General features: G+C 44.1%; 1 protein-coding gene across 1 annotated transcript in view; it reads right to left on the bottom strand.

Annotated features, from left to right (window-relative positions):
* The window catches only part of gpd2 (glycerol-3-phosphate dehydrogenase 2 (mitochondrial)), a 162,786-nt gene extending 146,826 nt beyond the window's left edge, over positions 1–15,960 (bottom strand). The window contains exon 1 of the mRNA XM_080199098.1: positions 15,850–15,960. The gene's annotated coding sequence lies outside the window, so the exon portion shown is untranslated. The remainder of the gene's footprint in view (positions 1–15,849) is intronic.
* Positions 15,961–16,408: the final 448 nt, after the last annotated feature.

Genomic DNA, 16,408 nt, shown 5'->3' with positions numbered 1-16,408 from the left:
TTGCCTGGTGATTGTCGAGCGGTGTTCATTAGAGCTGGAAACAATACACATCTCTTTAACCTGTGCTTAACCCTCTCTTCATTCACATCGTCCTTCCTTTAAGACTTGATTACCTGTAAAACTCAATTCCAACCCTTATTTTGTCAATTGAGTTTGTGTCTTTCTATGTCCTGTTTGCAAACAGAACTCCCACTTACCTGACAAAGGATCAGCGCTCCTAAAACTAGTGGCTTTTGCTACCAAATAAACTTGTTGGACTTTAACCTGATGTTGTGAGACTTCTTACTTACTTTTAGTAAAGCAGCATTCTGTGCAGTGCAAAAAGCATCAAGGGGTGGCATGGACAAGTTGGGCCAAAGGGCCTGTTTCCATGCTACAAACCTCTATGACTCTAATGCTACTGAATGTCAAGGGACAATAGTTAAATTTTATCTTGTTGGAAATGGCATTGACCTAAAACTGATACCGTGAATGTTACGTGTCAACTTAAGCTTGACTACTATCCAGGGTTTGGTGTATTTGGACGTGTACTGCTTCAATAATCGAAGAGGCGCAACTGGTGCTGAACACTGTGCAATCATCTGCAATTAGCGAATATCCTATAATGTTCTATATTAGGGCTTGTGGATTTTAGCAAAGAAATGAATGTTGTTTGTACACGTAAATTCAACCAATAACAGATTTTTTGAAATAGATGATTTTTGCACTACACAAAGTGCTGTTTTACTGAAAGTAACACAGCAGCCTCTGCAAACACCCTAATGACATCACCAATTATGTGATCAACTCTTAAAGCAACCTGCAACCATTTTAAATTTATAATAACCTTCCCCTTTTACTTCTCTGGTCATGACAAATCACTATAATGTTATACGTAGGATCAATAACACAAGAGACAGTACTATGTATCACTAATCATTATACACAGTTAATAAGAAAATCAACCAGGAAAAGTTTTGTAAAGTTTATTAATTAGTTTGGCAATGCCATGCTAACTAGCTATTCTCTCAATGATTTTTCAGAATCATCTCCAGAAATACCAATTTCTTTAGGCCCAAATGTTGTGATTACTACTATGGAAGATGTAAATTATACGATAGAAGATTAGTTGAATTTGAGTTGCCTGATTATTATGTCTTAGCTACTACACCACCTAGGAATAGTGCAGAATTAATTAACACTCCAATTAAGTTATTGTGAAAATCCTTGAATCGCCACACTCCGACACCTATTAGGATACACTTAAGAATTTAGCATCGCCAATGCACCTAACCAAGCATGTCTTTCAGACTGTGGGTGGAAACCAGCGCATCTGGAAGAAACCCACACAAACATGGGATGAACATGCAGACTCCACACAGACAGTGACCAAAAACGGGAATCGAACCTAGGTCCATGGCACTCTAAGGCAGCAGTGCTAACCATGATAGGTGGCACAGTGGTTAACACTGTTACCTCTCAGCACCAGGGACCTGGCTTCGATTCCCAGCTTGGGTCACTGTCTGTGTGGAGTTTGCATGTTCTCCCCATATCTGCGTGGGTTTCCTCTGGGTGATCTGGTTTCCTCTCAGTCTGAAAGACATGCGGGTAGATGGATTGACCCGAACAGACGCCAGAATGTGGCAACTAGGGGAATTTCACAGTAATTTCATTGCAGTGCTAATGTAAGTCTTACTGATGACTAATAAACTTTAAATTTAACCACTGTGCCACCATGAGGACATATATTCATCTTTGCTTTTATATGACAATCTGGAATTTAGCTGTACTTGACCTTAAAAGTACGATTTGGAATTAATTCTGCACTATTCCTAGGTGGTACAGTTGCTAAGACATAATAATCAGGCAACTCAAATTCAACTAATCTTTCATCATAGTAATCACAACATTTGGGACTAAAGAAATTGGTACTTCTGAAGATGATTCTGAAAAATCATTGAGAGAATAACTACACAGCATGGCATTGCCAAACTTGTTCGTCTTTGATTTGAATCGTGTAATAACTTGGACTTGTTTTTGCTAAAACTATGGCAGGTACCCATTTCTCACTTGTGGCATAATTACACGCTAACATTTGATCTCCTTGTTCAAACAAGCATTGTTTTGCCCTCACTTCCCATCTAGCAACTTAAGGTTGTTGTTGATGCCCTTCTATCACTGAGGTTTCTGGAGGTAAAAACAATCAAACATAGTTCTCGAGTTTCTCATTAAGAGGTGTAACGCAGGTGAACTTTGGCTAGTCACATGTATAGTGTTTCTATAAAGATGCCAAAAGGCAATGCACACGATGTGATAACAGACCTTGCTCTTTTGAAACTGTTATAAATGTTTCAAGGATTGTACGAATCTTTCAACTGATCCATTGGCTGATGAATGATAATCTGTGGATTTTATTTGATGAATACCATTTACTTTGAGGTAATCCTCAAAATCTTATGACGTTTACTGTGGACCATTAATCGCTAATAATCTATTCCGGTTTAACCAAATCTTGCAAAAATTTTGTTAAGTTTTTCAATGATTTCTTCAGTTGTAGTAGTTCTCATGATGATACACATTCAATTTGGCCCGAAGTGATTAATAATGACTAAGAACATGTAACCCTCAAATGGATCAGAAAAATCTACATGCAATTGTTGCTAGAGCATTTGAGGGCACTCCCAATAATGGCGTATTTCTTAGCTTTGCACAGGATGGACAGTGTACAATTTTTTCTTCAATCTGAGCATCCAGATGTGGCCAAAAATAACTACATGCTAATTCCTTCATCTGAACTTTTCCAGGATGTCCTTCATGTAGTTATTCAAGAACTCTGCTCATGGACTAGGAGGAATAATCACTCGGATTCCCCACAACTGACACCAATCTTGGACAATCAACTCAAGCCTTCTTGACACATATGGTTTTAAATCAGGTTGTGGATAATGCTATTGCTCTTTTCAATACCATATCCATCACAAGATTGTTTCTGGTATGTCTCTGAGCTCAAGATACTGCCACAGGCAAACGATCTACTAGCGAAAAATAAACAATATTAGCAAAACTAGTTGGTGGCATTTGCTTGTCAGTAAAGGTAAGCTTGATAATGCATCTGCATGGCTCTGATTCATGATAAGAATGTTAAATCATAAGAACATAAGAAATAGGAGCAGGAGTAGGCCATCCAGCCCTTCGAGCCTGCCCCGCCATTCAATAAGATCATGGCTGATCTGTCGTGTCTCAGTTCCACATTCCCGCCCTCTCCCCATAACCCTTAATCCCCTCGCTTATCAAAAACCCATCAACCCGCGTCTTAAAAATATTTAGCGAGGCAGCCTCCACCACCTCAACGGGCAGAGAATTCCAGAGATTCACCACCCTTTGAGTGAAGAAGTTCCTCTTTAACTCCGTTCTAAACCGCCCCCCCTTTATCTTGAGGCTGTGCCCTCTAGTCCTACTGTCCTTTCTGAGCGGGAAGAGCCTCTCCATCTCTATCCTATCCATCCCATTCATCATCTTATACATCTCAATGAGATCTCCCCTCATTCTTCTAAACTCTAACGAGTACAAGCCTAGTTTATTCAGCCTCTCCTCATAGCTCAACCCCTCAACTCCGGTATCAGCCTAGTAAACCTCCTCTGCACTCCCTCCAAGGCCAAAATATCCTTGCGTAAGTACGGCGACCAAAACTGCACACAGTACTCCAGCTGCGGCCTCACCAATGCCCTATACAGCCGCAGCAAGACCTCCCTACTTTTATATTCAATCCCCCTCGCTATGAAGGCCAGCATCCCATTCGCCTTCCTGACCACCTGCTGCACCTGCAGGCTGGGTTTTTGCGACTCATGCACAAGGACCCCGAGGTCCCTCTGCACTGTCGCCTGCTGCAGTTTTTCACCCTGTAAGTAATAGTCCTTCCTACCATTATTCCTACCAAAGTGGACCACCTCGCACTTGCCAACATTAAATTCCATTTGCCATTTCCTGGCCCATTCGCCCAGCCTATCTCGGTGACCATCTCTGCAACTGACTCACAGCTAACGACAGTATGTCTTTATATGGCCAAAAATAGTTAAGGGTTGATGATCAACGCTGTGGAATGACAACCATATAAATAATTATGAAACCTTTGTGCACCAAAAATTCTCAATGCTTCTTTTTTCAGCTGAGCATAGTTAGATGCAGCAACACTCAGAAAATGCAAAGCAAAGCAAAAGCTATTGGTCATTCTTCTCACAAAAGCATATATGTGAAACTACTGCCTCTACTCCATAACGTGAAGCTTCGGATTGACAATGAACCTTTACTTCAAACGTCTTCAAGGCATCTTTGACAGCCATATATCCTTTCTCACATTCTGTTGTCCAGTCTCATGACTGTTTCACACATAACTACTTATGCTAGACTTCAATAACGTACCTAAGTTAGGAACAAATTTACCACAGTATTAATAAAAAATGACCTCAATTGTGTCACATTTGTCAAACGTGGTGCTTCTAAAATAGCGTCCATCTCCTTACGTTATTGTCAAAAACGAGATGTCACACTATGTTTCTTGATATACAGAACATGTGTTTGAAGAAGTTCCAATGTTACGACTAAATTATTCAAATGCTCTTATTCACTGGATGCTGTAATTAAAATATCTAGGTCGAGAGATCATTTAAAAGCTGATCCATCGATCTTTTGAAAAGGGCTGGTGCAGATGCAATTCCAAAAAGCAATCTTTTACAAACAAAAATACCTTTAATGAGTAATGATGGTGACCAATGGCTGAGATTCAGCAGCTACATTCATCTGTATGTGAAGGATCAATCTTGTTGAATTTTTGCCCACCCAATAATCCAGTAAACTTATCTTCAATTATTGGAAGCGGATATTGATCAGCACAGCACTGGATTGTTGTTTTAAAATCACAAGTACAAACTGAACCATCTGGTTTTATTATAGATATGATTGGGGGGGGGGGGGGGGTGGGCAGTGCAGGAAGCCTAATAAATCATTGTAACTGGCTCTAACAAGTCATACTAATTATTGTTCCACCTTGGGACAAATTGCAAAAGACACCTATCCTGCTTTGAGGCTTTATCTTGCGTTTCACTTAACTTCCTTTATTAAGCCAAGTGTCTCTTCAAATACACTCTTGTATTTACCCAGAAGGTGCTGTAAATCTGTTTTGACATCCAACCAATCTGTTGGCAGCACTTGAATTAAGCTTTATTTTTTCCAACTATGAACTTGCAATGGAGCTGGAAAATTACCACAGACCACTTTCAACTTTTAAGTTGACCATAATGTAACCTTTTCAGAGCACGATCTCTTCCATGTCCTTAAAATCACATGAGCTGGTTTTAAATAAAGATACATCACTTTTTGTTGGTATGTAATCTCAGGAATTAAAGATACCGCAGCACTAGCATCAACCTCCATCCTAATAGGTTGTCCATTTAACTTCAGGAATTACCCAGAATCTGTGATTCACGGTGTCTGGGCGAGACGTTCAGTTGGAGGTCTTCTTTACATTTTTGTACATTCTCTTTTTCCACAGTCATAATTTTTTCTTCCATGTTGTAAATTATTTTTGTCGAATATCTTCCCCTGGAAGATACCCAGAATTCCACTCCGCCCCCCCCCCCGAATATTCTCCTCAGGGCAAGTTGGCCTAGCCCAACAAGCTTTTTCAATGTGACCCATTTTGCCACAATTCTTGCATTAAGTACTCTTACTGTAGCATTCACTCACTGCATGCTCATTTTGGCACATCTGTCACATGCTTGTTGCTGTTTTGACTTCTTATGGGCAGTTTCCACCTTGTGGATCTTAATTCCTGCACCAAATTGTGAAGCGTCTTTAGCCACCAGTTCCATCGACATGGATTTCTACTGCTGTTGTTCAAGTCAAAGCATGTTCAGGAAGCAATCTTCCTTGGGTAGCCTCATTCTGGAGACTACAAACTGGATCATCTTGAACAATATCTTCTAATGACTCAAACTCACAATGTTGTGCTAGCCTTTTAATGGTTGCCACAAATTGAGCAATGCTTTTACTTTCCAGTCAATTCCTTCAGTGGAACCTGAACCATTCTGCAGTGATCAGTGACTTTGGAGGGTAATGCTCTTCAAGCTATCATAAGTTTTGCTTCCTGGCTTTGCCAGATGAACCAAGGTCCAGAGCAAATTGTATGTTTTACTTCCTGTTGCACTGAAACCAGAATGAGCAACTTGGTTTTTAATTGCTGGTACAAAGTACTGAAAACGCTCAGCATAGGAACTTCACAATTAATTTTCTTCATTGAAAGAACACTTGGCACCCAATTGACCCACCATTTCTCTTGCGGACACTAGCAACATTACTGCTCAGTACTTTTTTTATATATATTGTCTTTCCTTTTTACCCTGGAGACTGTTGACTTGAGGTACTTTAAATTTAAAATGACCTCAGCTGTACAGCAAAATATCCAGTCTTCTTAAATATGCCAGATGCTGCCTGGAATTTCATCCTTCTTCGATTAGAAAAACCTCCACTTTTAAAACCACACAGAGAACTTTTTCTCTTACTTGATCTTCCTGGCACTTCAATCTTTAATCCTATTGTAGCTTCTCTCCAGTCTTCTAATATTCAAAGTGTGAGGACCCACAATGATTTTTTTCTTCTACTTAGGATCTTTTCTCAAAATTCTCGCTGAAACAAGATCCCATTCAAACAAAATCCCATTCATTCATCGACAATTTTCATTCTGTAATGTTCAAACTATGTAGGAGTTGTGGATTTTAGCAGAAAGAAATAAATGTGGTTTGCAAATGTAGATTCAACAACAGATTTATTAAGGAGATATTTACTATACAGAGTACAAACTAAAAGTAAAACAGCAGCCTATGCAAACACCTGAATGATATCACCATCAAATCATGCGATCAACTCTTAAAGCAACCTGCTATCCTTTTAAATGTAAAACAATCCCCATTTTTGACCTTGTGATGGAAGGAATGTCATTGATGAAGCGGCTAAAGATGGTTGGATGTTCCCCTGAGGAACTTCTGAAGCGATATCCTGATGTTGAGATGACTGACTTCCAACAACCACAATGTGCTCAGTATGACTCCAACCAGCAGAGTTTCCCCCGATTCCCTCTTGACTCCAGTTTTGCTACAACACCTTAATGTTCAGCCCATCGAGTCTGCTCTACCATTCAATGAGATTATGTATGATCTATGATAATCTTCAATTCCATTTTCCTTCCGTATCCCCTTGATTCCCTTAAAAATCTATCGCTGTCTGCCTTTAACATACTTAAAGGCCCAGCCTCTACAACCCTCTGTGGTAAAGAATTCTACACATACACTACCTTTGGAAAGGAAATTCCTCCTCGTCACTGTCTTAATTGGGCAACCTCTTACTCTGAGATAATGCCCTCAAGTCCTAAACTCTCCCACAAGCAGAAACAACCTCTCAGCACCTACCCTGTCAAGCCCCGAGAATCATAAGTCTCTATTGTGTGCCAACCTATTTTCAGAACCCCGAGTACAGGCCCAACCTACACAATCTCTTCTTTCCTCCATACCCAGGATCAACCTCATAAACCTTCTCTGGACAGCTTGCACTGTGTTATAGGGTGTCAGAGAGGGGTAATACCGTTGACGGGGGAACATGTCATGTCCTTTCAGGGCGGTCTGTCCATTCTTTGTCCCTACCTGGCACTCAGCTCTCATCTGTGGCTCCCCATAGCTGTTTGCATGCAACAGCAGCCACACCCCGGGCAATGGCCTCGACAAGCCAACTAAATCGAGTGAGGGTAGCTGACGGGTCTCAACCACTGGTGCGATAGGGAGATGTCTATCCCAGCATGTGAAGACAGTCCAGCGGATTGAGCGGAAGAGACCAATGGAAGGTCCAACGGTCAAGAAGGCAGTCTCTGCAAGCGTCGTGGAACGCGGAGAGCAGGACAAGACACAGAAGACGTCCTGGTCATCCACTGCGCCTAGTCCCACCTCCAGCCGTCTTAACTCTTGTCTTGCCACTGGATCTAGATGGGAATTGGGAAGAAAGAATGAGGCTGACGCTGCGCAACTCTCCCTCACTTTAACCCAAATCAAGCGCTAGTTTCGACACCATCATCAAAGGGTTGAACAGGACACTGATGATGAAGTCCCATGGCAATGGGTGGGTGATGAAGCAGCAGGTGTGGATACACTGGGAGCTGTAGTCACAGACCTGCACGCAGGTGGCTCAGGTCTAATGGTCATTTTCCGCTGACCGAAGCAGCAGTGGAACTCGGCGTCTACATGGGCGACTGAGCAGTCCTCTTCAGGAACGCACTGCTCACCTCCGTAGAATGAGGAAGGGGCAAGAGAAGGTGCCCGAAACATTGCCTGCTTCACCACACCCTGGATAGTTTAGCGCAGCTGGCGGGGATCCCATCTTGCACACACAAAACAAAACACAAAGGTGACACCGCTCACCATTGGCACTTGACACACGCGCACACTTTTGAACAACACTGCAGCAGACAGACCAGAGAGAAGGACAACAACCTTAGTTGCCAGAAAGCTTGCAAGATACAACATTGACATTGCAGCCCTGAGCAAAACTCGTCTTGCCAACATAGGTCAGTTGACTGAAACTGGAGGTGGATACACTTTTCTGGTTGTGGCAGCGATGAGTGTCGTGATGCTGGAGTTGGATTCACCAATCAGGAGTCACCTTGTTCGGAAACTTGATAGTCTACCCAAGGGTGTGAATGACCGGCTTATGACACTACAGCTTCCGCTACAGAACAGAAGTTAGGCCACCCTGATCAGCGCCTACGCCCCCACAATGAACAACCCAGACGAGATGAAAGACAAGTTCTAAGAAGAACTAGATGCCCCATCAGCAGTGAGCAGTACTGACAAGCTGATCTTGCTTGGCAATTTCAATGCAAGAGTAGGATGTGACTCTGCAATCTGGCATGGAGTTGTTGGGAGGCATGGAGAGGGCAAATGTAACAGTAATGGACTACTCTTACTGAAGACCTGTGCAACACATGACCTCCTGATCACCAACACAACCTCTTGGATGCACCTCCGCTCTAAGCAGTGGCATCTTATCGACTATGTCATTGACAGGAGAAAAGACAGGCAGGATGTCAGAGTAACCAAGGCCATGTGTGGTGCTGACTGCTGGACAGATCACAGGCTCATTGTCTCCAAAATGAGGGTCCGCATCAGACCCAAGAGGCAACCACAAGGAAAGTTATGAAAAGAATCAATATGGCCAAGCTAAAGAACCCCTGCATAGCTTCAGCACTGGCTGAAGACTTAGAAATCAAGCTTGCTGACCTACACCTCGCAGGCAGCACTGAGGACAACTGGGAATGCTTCAGGGATGATATCCATGCATCTGTGCTAAAGACACTCGCGCCCTCCACCGGCAAGCAGCATGATTAGTTTGATGAGAATGATGAGGAGATACAGGCTCTACTTGTTGAAAAGCACTGTCTTCATTTGGCCTGTCAGAACGACCCATCATCAGCTGCCAAGAAAAATGCTTTTACCAGTGCTCACAGGACAATTCAGAATAAACTGTGTAAAATGCAGGATGCCTGGCTGAGCGCCAAGGCAGATGAAATACAGGGATATGCTGACAGACATGACTTGAAACAGTTCTCAACACTCTCTATGAACCTCAATCTCTCGGGAGTTCCCCCCTCCTGAGTACAGATGGTACAACTCTCATTACAGAGAGGGCTCAGATCCTGCAGAGATGGGCTGAACACTTCAAAGTCATCCTCAACTGACCACCATCTATTAACAATGAGGCAATGAACAGGATTCCCCAGGTTGATATCAACAGCACCATGGATGATCCACCGGTAGTAGCTGAAGTCACGAAAGCTGTCAGCCAGCTATCCAGTGGCAAAGCCCCAGGGGCAGATGCCATAACCGCAGAGATCTACAAAGCTGCTGGCCCTGTACTTAGAGAAGCTCACCGAGTTGTTCCAGCCCTTTTGAAGCAAGGATCCATTCCTCAGGGACTTAAAGATGCTTCCATCGTACACCTCTACAAGAGGAAGAGCAAATCGGCAAGTATGCGACAACCACTGAGGAATCTTGCTGCTCTCCATCACAGGAAAAACCCTCACAAGAGTCCTGCTAAATCATCTGGTCACTCATCTGGAGCTGGGCCTGCTTCCAGAGTCACAGTGTGGCTTCCGCAAAGGTCGTGGGACTACTGACATGATTTTTGCTGTGTGCCAACTTCAGGAGAAGTGTCAGGAGCAGAATCGCAAGCTCTACACAACCTTTGCTGACCTCGCGAAAGCCTTCGACACTAAGCCGACAAGGCCTGTGGAGGATCATGTCAAAGTTCGGTTGTCCCCCCAAATTCATTTCAGATGGTATGACAGTTCCATGATGGCCAGAGTGCTGGATGGCAGAGAATCCTCTGAGGCATTCCCAGTCACCAATGGCGTCAAACCGGGCTGTGTGCTCGCACCCACACTGTTCAGCAAGATGTTTACTGCCATGCTGAATGAGCCTTCCAGGACAGTGTCGCTGGAATCAGCCTCAAGCACAGAGTGAATGGGAAGCTTTTCAACCTGAGGAGACTTCAAGCTACTAACAAAGTGAAGGAGACTGTTCTGAGAGATTTCCTCTTTGCTGATGACTGTGCCCTGTATACTGGCTCAGAGCCAGAGATGCAAGTCAGTATGGATAAATTTTCCACGGCTTGTGACAACTTTGGACTCACCATCAACATTAAAAAGACCAAAGTCGTGCACCAGCCTGCTCCTCATGCACCGTACACAGAACCCATAATCACAATCAAAGGGCAGAAACTACAGGCAGTGGACCAGTTCACTTATCTTGGCAGCACCCTCTCCCAAGCAGTGACTATTGATGCAGAAGTTAACTGCAGAATAGCAAAGGCAAGTTCTGCTTTTGGTAGACTGCGCTCCACTGTATGGGAATGGTGAGGAATCAGCCCAGGAACAGAACTGAAGGTCAACAGCACTATGGTACTCACTACCCTCTTGTATGCCTGTGAAACGTGGACTGTGTATCGAAGGCATGCAAGACAGCTCAATCATTTCCACATGACTTGTCTTCGCAGAATATTACACATCCGATGGCAAGACAAAGTACCAAACAGTGAAGTTCTCTCTAGAGCAAGTCTACCATCAGTCCACACACTGCTGATGAGAGCACGGTGGGCAGGTCATGTCATCCGTATGTCAGTCGAGTGCATACCCAAGCAGCTCCTTTTTGGGGAACTCTCTGCTGGAAAACGCTCGCATGGAGGGCAGAACAAACGTTTCAAAGGCACACTCAAAGCCTCCCTGAAGTCACCTGACATTGACACAACTACCTGGGAAACACTGGCACAAAACCGCCCTACCTGGCACTGCCTCATCCACAAAGACTGTCAAGCTCACGAAGCAAGGTGTATTGCTGAAGCACAACTTAAGCGCGAACTGCCTAAGTCCAGAGCCACCAGCCCAACAACTACAGTGCCTACACCAGTCTGTCCAAATGTGCCAGGACATTCCTCGCCCGAATTGGCCTGATCAGTCATCTTCAGACACACCAAAATGACTAATGGTGTCGAGCTCCTCATCGATGACAATGGATGAACAACAACAATCTTTCCTTAGATAAGGGGATCAAATCTGTTCAAAGTATCCCAGGTGTGGTCTAATTATTGCTTTGCCTAGTTTTAGGCAGACTTCCTTGTTATTATACTCCATTCCCTTTCCCTACTAGCTGCTCTACATGCATGCTAGCTTTTTGTGATTTATGAACCTCAATCTCTCTATGCTGCAGCTTTCTGCATTTGCTAGGATGCCTTAAAGCCTCACTTGATACCAATGCTGCATTTGACCAAGGTTAATCACTTTCACATCACCTCTGGAGTTCAACTGTTTTGTCCATGTCTGAACCAGGACTGAATGAGGTCAGGACCCTGGCTGAACCCAAACTGATTAGATTACTGCTAAGCAAGTGCCATTTGATAGCATTATTGATTGTCCCTTCCATCACTTTAAAGATGATTGACAGCAGACTGACAGGTCAGTACTTGGCCAGGTTGGATTTCTCCTGCTTTTTGTGTATGAGGCATACCTAGGCAATTTTCCATATTGCCAGGTAGCTTTCTGTCCTGTAGTTGTACTGGAACAGTCTGACTAATGGCGTGACAAGTTCTGGCTCACAAGCCTTCAATTCCATTGCCTGAATAGCTGGGCTTGGCTGGGTTAGATTTGACTGGCTTTTTGTGTACGAAGCATGCCCGGGCAATTTTTCACATTGCCAGCTAGATAATGGCGCAACACATTTGGGCACACAAGTCTTCAGTCCCATAGCCTTTGAAGTATCCCATGCCATTAGCCGTTTCTTGATGTCACATGAATGAAGTTGGCTAAATACTGGAATCTGTGATGCTGGGAATCTCAGAAGGTTGAGCTGTATCATCCAATCAGCACTTCCAGGTTGAAGATTTTTGCAAGTGCCTCAGTCTTATTTTTTGCACTGATGTGCTAGGCTCCCCTCACGGAGGATGGGAATATTTGTGGGGCCTCCTCCTGCAGTGAACTGCTTAGCCGTCCACCACCATTCAAGGTTGGATGTGGCAGAATTGTAGAACTTAGATCTGATCCATTGGTTGTGGGATTGGATAGCTCTGTCTATGCAATCCCAATCTATGCTATCCATGTGGACAACACAGTAGCACAGTGGTTAGCATTGCTGCCTCACAGCGCCAGGGGCCCAAGTTCAATTCCCTGCTTGGGTCACTCTGAGTGTGGAGTTTGCACGTTCTCCCCATGTCTGTGTGGGTTTCTTCTGGTTTCCTCCCACAGTCCAAAAGACATGCTAGTTAGGTGCATCGATCCAAACAGATGCTGGAATGTGACAACTAAGGGTATTTCACAGTAACTTCATTGCAGTGTTAATGTAAGCCAATTTGTGACTAATAAATAATCTTTAATCATTTGCTGCTTGGCACACAATTCTGCTGCCACTGATGACTCAGAGCTGCCAGGTCTCTAGATGCTCAATTTGTTCTAAATCTATCCCAATTAGCACTTAGGTAGTGCCACATACCACTATGGAGGGCATTCTCAGTGTGAAGAGAGGGCTTCATCCCTGCAAGGACTGTGCAGTAGTTACTCCTACCAATGTCATGGACAGATGCATGTGGGGTAGACAGGTTGGTGAGGAGGAGACCAAGTATATTTTTCTCTCATGTTGGCTCCCTCAATACCTACCGCACATCCAGTCCAGCCACTCTGTCCTTTAGGACTTGACCAGCTTGGTCAGTAGTGGTACTACTGTGCCACATTTGATGAAGGGCATTGAGATCTTCTGCCCAGTGTATATTTTGGGCCCTTGCCATCCAATGCTTTCTCCAAGTGTGGTGTAGGTTTACTTGTCCACGTTTGACCTGATGAGATTTCAGGAGGTCTGATGTTGAGGACTCCCTCCTGACTCTATACCACTCTATTGCCATCTCTGCTGCTCATGTCCTGTTGGTGATGCTGGTGTCTGAGACATTAAGTTTGTAGGGGTTGACACATTTGCCATTGTCACTTCCAATACCCAGATTGATGCTGGGTGACCCATCCAGTTTCATTCATTTTTTGAAGACTTTGTAGTGGTTTTATGCAATTGAGTCGCTTTTAAAGAGTCAGCCACATTGCAGTGGGACTACAGGCACATGTAGGATTTCCTTCCCCAAGGTACATTAGTGATCCAGGTAGGTTTTTATGACAATCGACAATAGTCAGCATTATATTTTTAATTCCTGTATTTTTTATTGAATTCAAATTCCACCATCTGCCATGGTGGGATTTAAACCCTAAGCAATACACTGGGACTCTAGATTACTAGTCAATTAACAATACCACTACACTGCCTTCTTAACCCTCTATCACCTGGAAGGGCAAGAGCAGCAATGCATGGGAACACGACCATGTACAAATTCCCCCCCAAGCCACAAACCAATCTGATTTTGAACTATAATCATTGTTACTTCACTGTCACTGGGTCAAATTCCTGAAACTCCCATCCTAACAGCACTGTTAATATACCTACATCACAGGTACTGCAGCAGTTCAAGAGGATGGCTCACCATCACCTTTTCCAATTGTCAAAGTAAATACTAGAGATCTAAAAAAGCCACCTGGCAACACCCGTAGAGAGTGAGAAACAAAGTTAACATTTCAGGCGACGAAAGATTATCAACCTGAAATAGTGAATGGAATTTTCCCTGCTATGTGATGATGGGCTTGGAGGGTGGGGGCCCAGGTAAATGTGGGGTAGTGGGAGTCGGGTCAAGATGGTGCCCCAACAAGAAAAGGGATGGGAATTAGACCGATTGCCTGCTGAATGGAGACAAGTGACCCATTAATTGGGTTAAAGCCCCAATTAGGAAAAACGTTGCAGCCTCAATGACATTTTTCCAAAGTGGAGCAACCCCCTCCACACATGAGGCTGCCAGCTCAATGGATGCAGATACCCACAGCATCCCTACAATGCAGGAGGTCATTCAGCCCACTGAGTATGCACTGACTCTCCAAAAGAGCATCTTATGCAGGCCCTGCCCTCTCCCTGTAACCCCATGCATTTACCATGGCCAATCCACCCAACCCACACATCTTTTAGAATGTGGGGGGAAACCAGGGCACCTAGAGGAAGCCCAATCAGACACAGAGAGGACGTGCAAACTCCACAGTCTCCCAAAGCCAGAATCGAACACAGGTCTCTGGTACTATGAAGCAGCAGTGCAAACCACTGAAGCAACTTGCAGCAGACCATGAGGGCACTGGAACCAAAGGCTCATCACCAACTTCTCAAGGTCAAAAAGGATGGGCAACAAATACTAGCCTGGCCAGTGATGATCATGAATGAAATCAGTGCCATTCACTTACTCAAAAAATTCCACAATCTTTTAAGCCACTTGATTTGTTTACATCCAGATTATGTGCATTTTTGGCTGCAAATGTGGAGGAAACTCCAAGCCTGCAAAATTCACCAACATACACCAGTAACAACTTATATTGATAGAGTCCTGTTAATGTGGTGTAACTTCCCAATGTGCTTCACATCTGAGGCACATACATTAGAAGAACAAAAGCTGGGTCAAACAGGCAGGCTTTAAGGAGTAGCTTCAAAGAGGTCAAGGGGCAGAGAAGTTGAGGGAGGGAATCCCTGAGTTTAAGATCCAGGCAATTGACAGTGCTGCCAGTGGTCAAAAGGCCAGAATTAGTGGAACACAGATGTGTCAGAGGGTTGAGGCTGGATGAGATTGCAGATAGAAAGGGGTAAAGCCATGGAGAATGGGGATGAGAATTTGAAAGTATTAAATAGCACAGGAAGCACTGGGGTGACTCTCATTGCAAATTACCAAACACTCACACCCTCCAGCCTCACACAAACACGCTTGTGTAGAATACACATTTGGCTGGGTCTCCCTCGGGAGCTGCAGGGGATCTTGCTTAGCATCTGACAGGTGATGGTGCTATCAAGAAGACTGACATTGCTTGTAGCCAGGGCCCCAGTCAGACGGAACGGGCGGGATTCACTCCGTTCAACAGCGGAAGGAGGTGAGCAAAAAACAAGAAGTAGGAAAACAACACAGTAGGATAGCTTATATGTAACTCCTGGACCTATGCGGAAAGAAAAACAAAAAAAAATCCCAAATAACTGCAGGTCTCAGAGTGGGAGCGCTGCACAAGGGGCATGTTGCATGTTCAGTGTGCTACTAACATCCCTGTACTTGACCGGCCTTACCTGTACACAGATAGCCGTCCCCGCCGCTCTGGGAAGCAGGATGTAAGACTGATGATTTATTTACCCCTCCCCCCGCTGCCCATCGTTAATAATTCAGTGAACTCACCAATTCCCAGTGTCGCTATCCTTCAACATTGCCTGAACATTCCACGATCTCCACCCCAAGAAAAACAGGCTGGGCTTTGCACAGCGCTTCCAGCAGCTTGTGGGTGATCACAGTCCTGCTGAGAGATTGACAGTTCGGCTAGCCCAACAGCATTGCGGTGCTGCACTCAATTCAGACTGCCTTTCTCATTGACTACACCAATCAGAGACAGAGAGGGAGTTTTCTTTAATTACATCTAGTCTTGCCCTGTGAGTAATTCCTGTAAATAGGCCGAATGATGTTGCTGCTGCTGGGCACAGCATAATCATTGCTTTTATATCTTTATTAAAACCAACGCCCTAATTACACTGAATTCCTTGTGATGATGGAATGTAATCATCAGAATGTAGAGTTGGCTCTTTAGTACATCCCTGCCACACATAGAAACCATTGCCATGTATAAGACCCTCAAAATCAAATGACTGAAACATCTGTATAATTACAGTTTCTTCTGTCTTCAAATTGGTATACTCTGCCAAAAATGGTATCAGGGCCTGGATGAGCTAACCTAAAATCGAAG

This window comes from Carcharhinus amblyrhynchos, chromosome 11, assembly GCF_965287045.1.
Source record: "Carcharhinus amblyrhynchos chromosome 11, sCarAmb.v2.hapA, whole genome shotgun sequence".
Classification (NCBI taxonomy): Eukaryota; Metazoa; Chordata; class Chondrichthyes; order Carcharhiniformes; family Carcharhinidae; genus Carcharhinus; species Carcharhinus amblyrhynchos.
The sequence above is the reverse complement of the archived record's forward strand: the minus strand, read 5'-3'. Positions and strand labels throughout refer to the sequence as shown.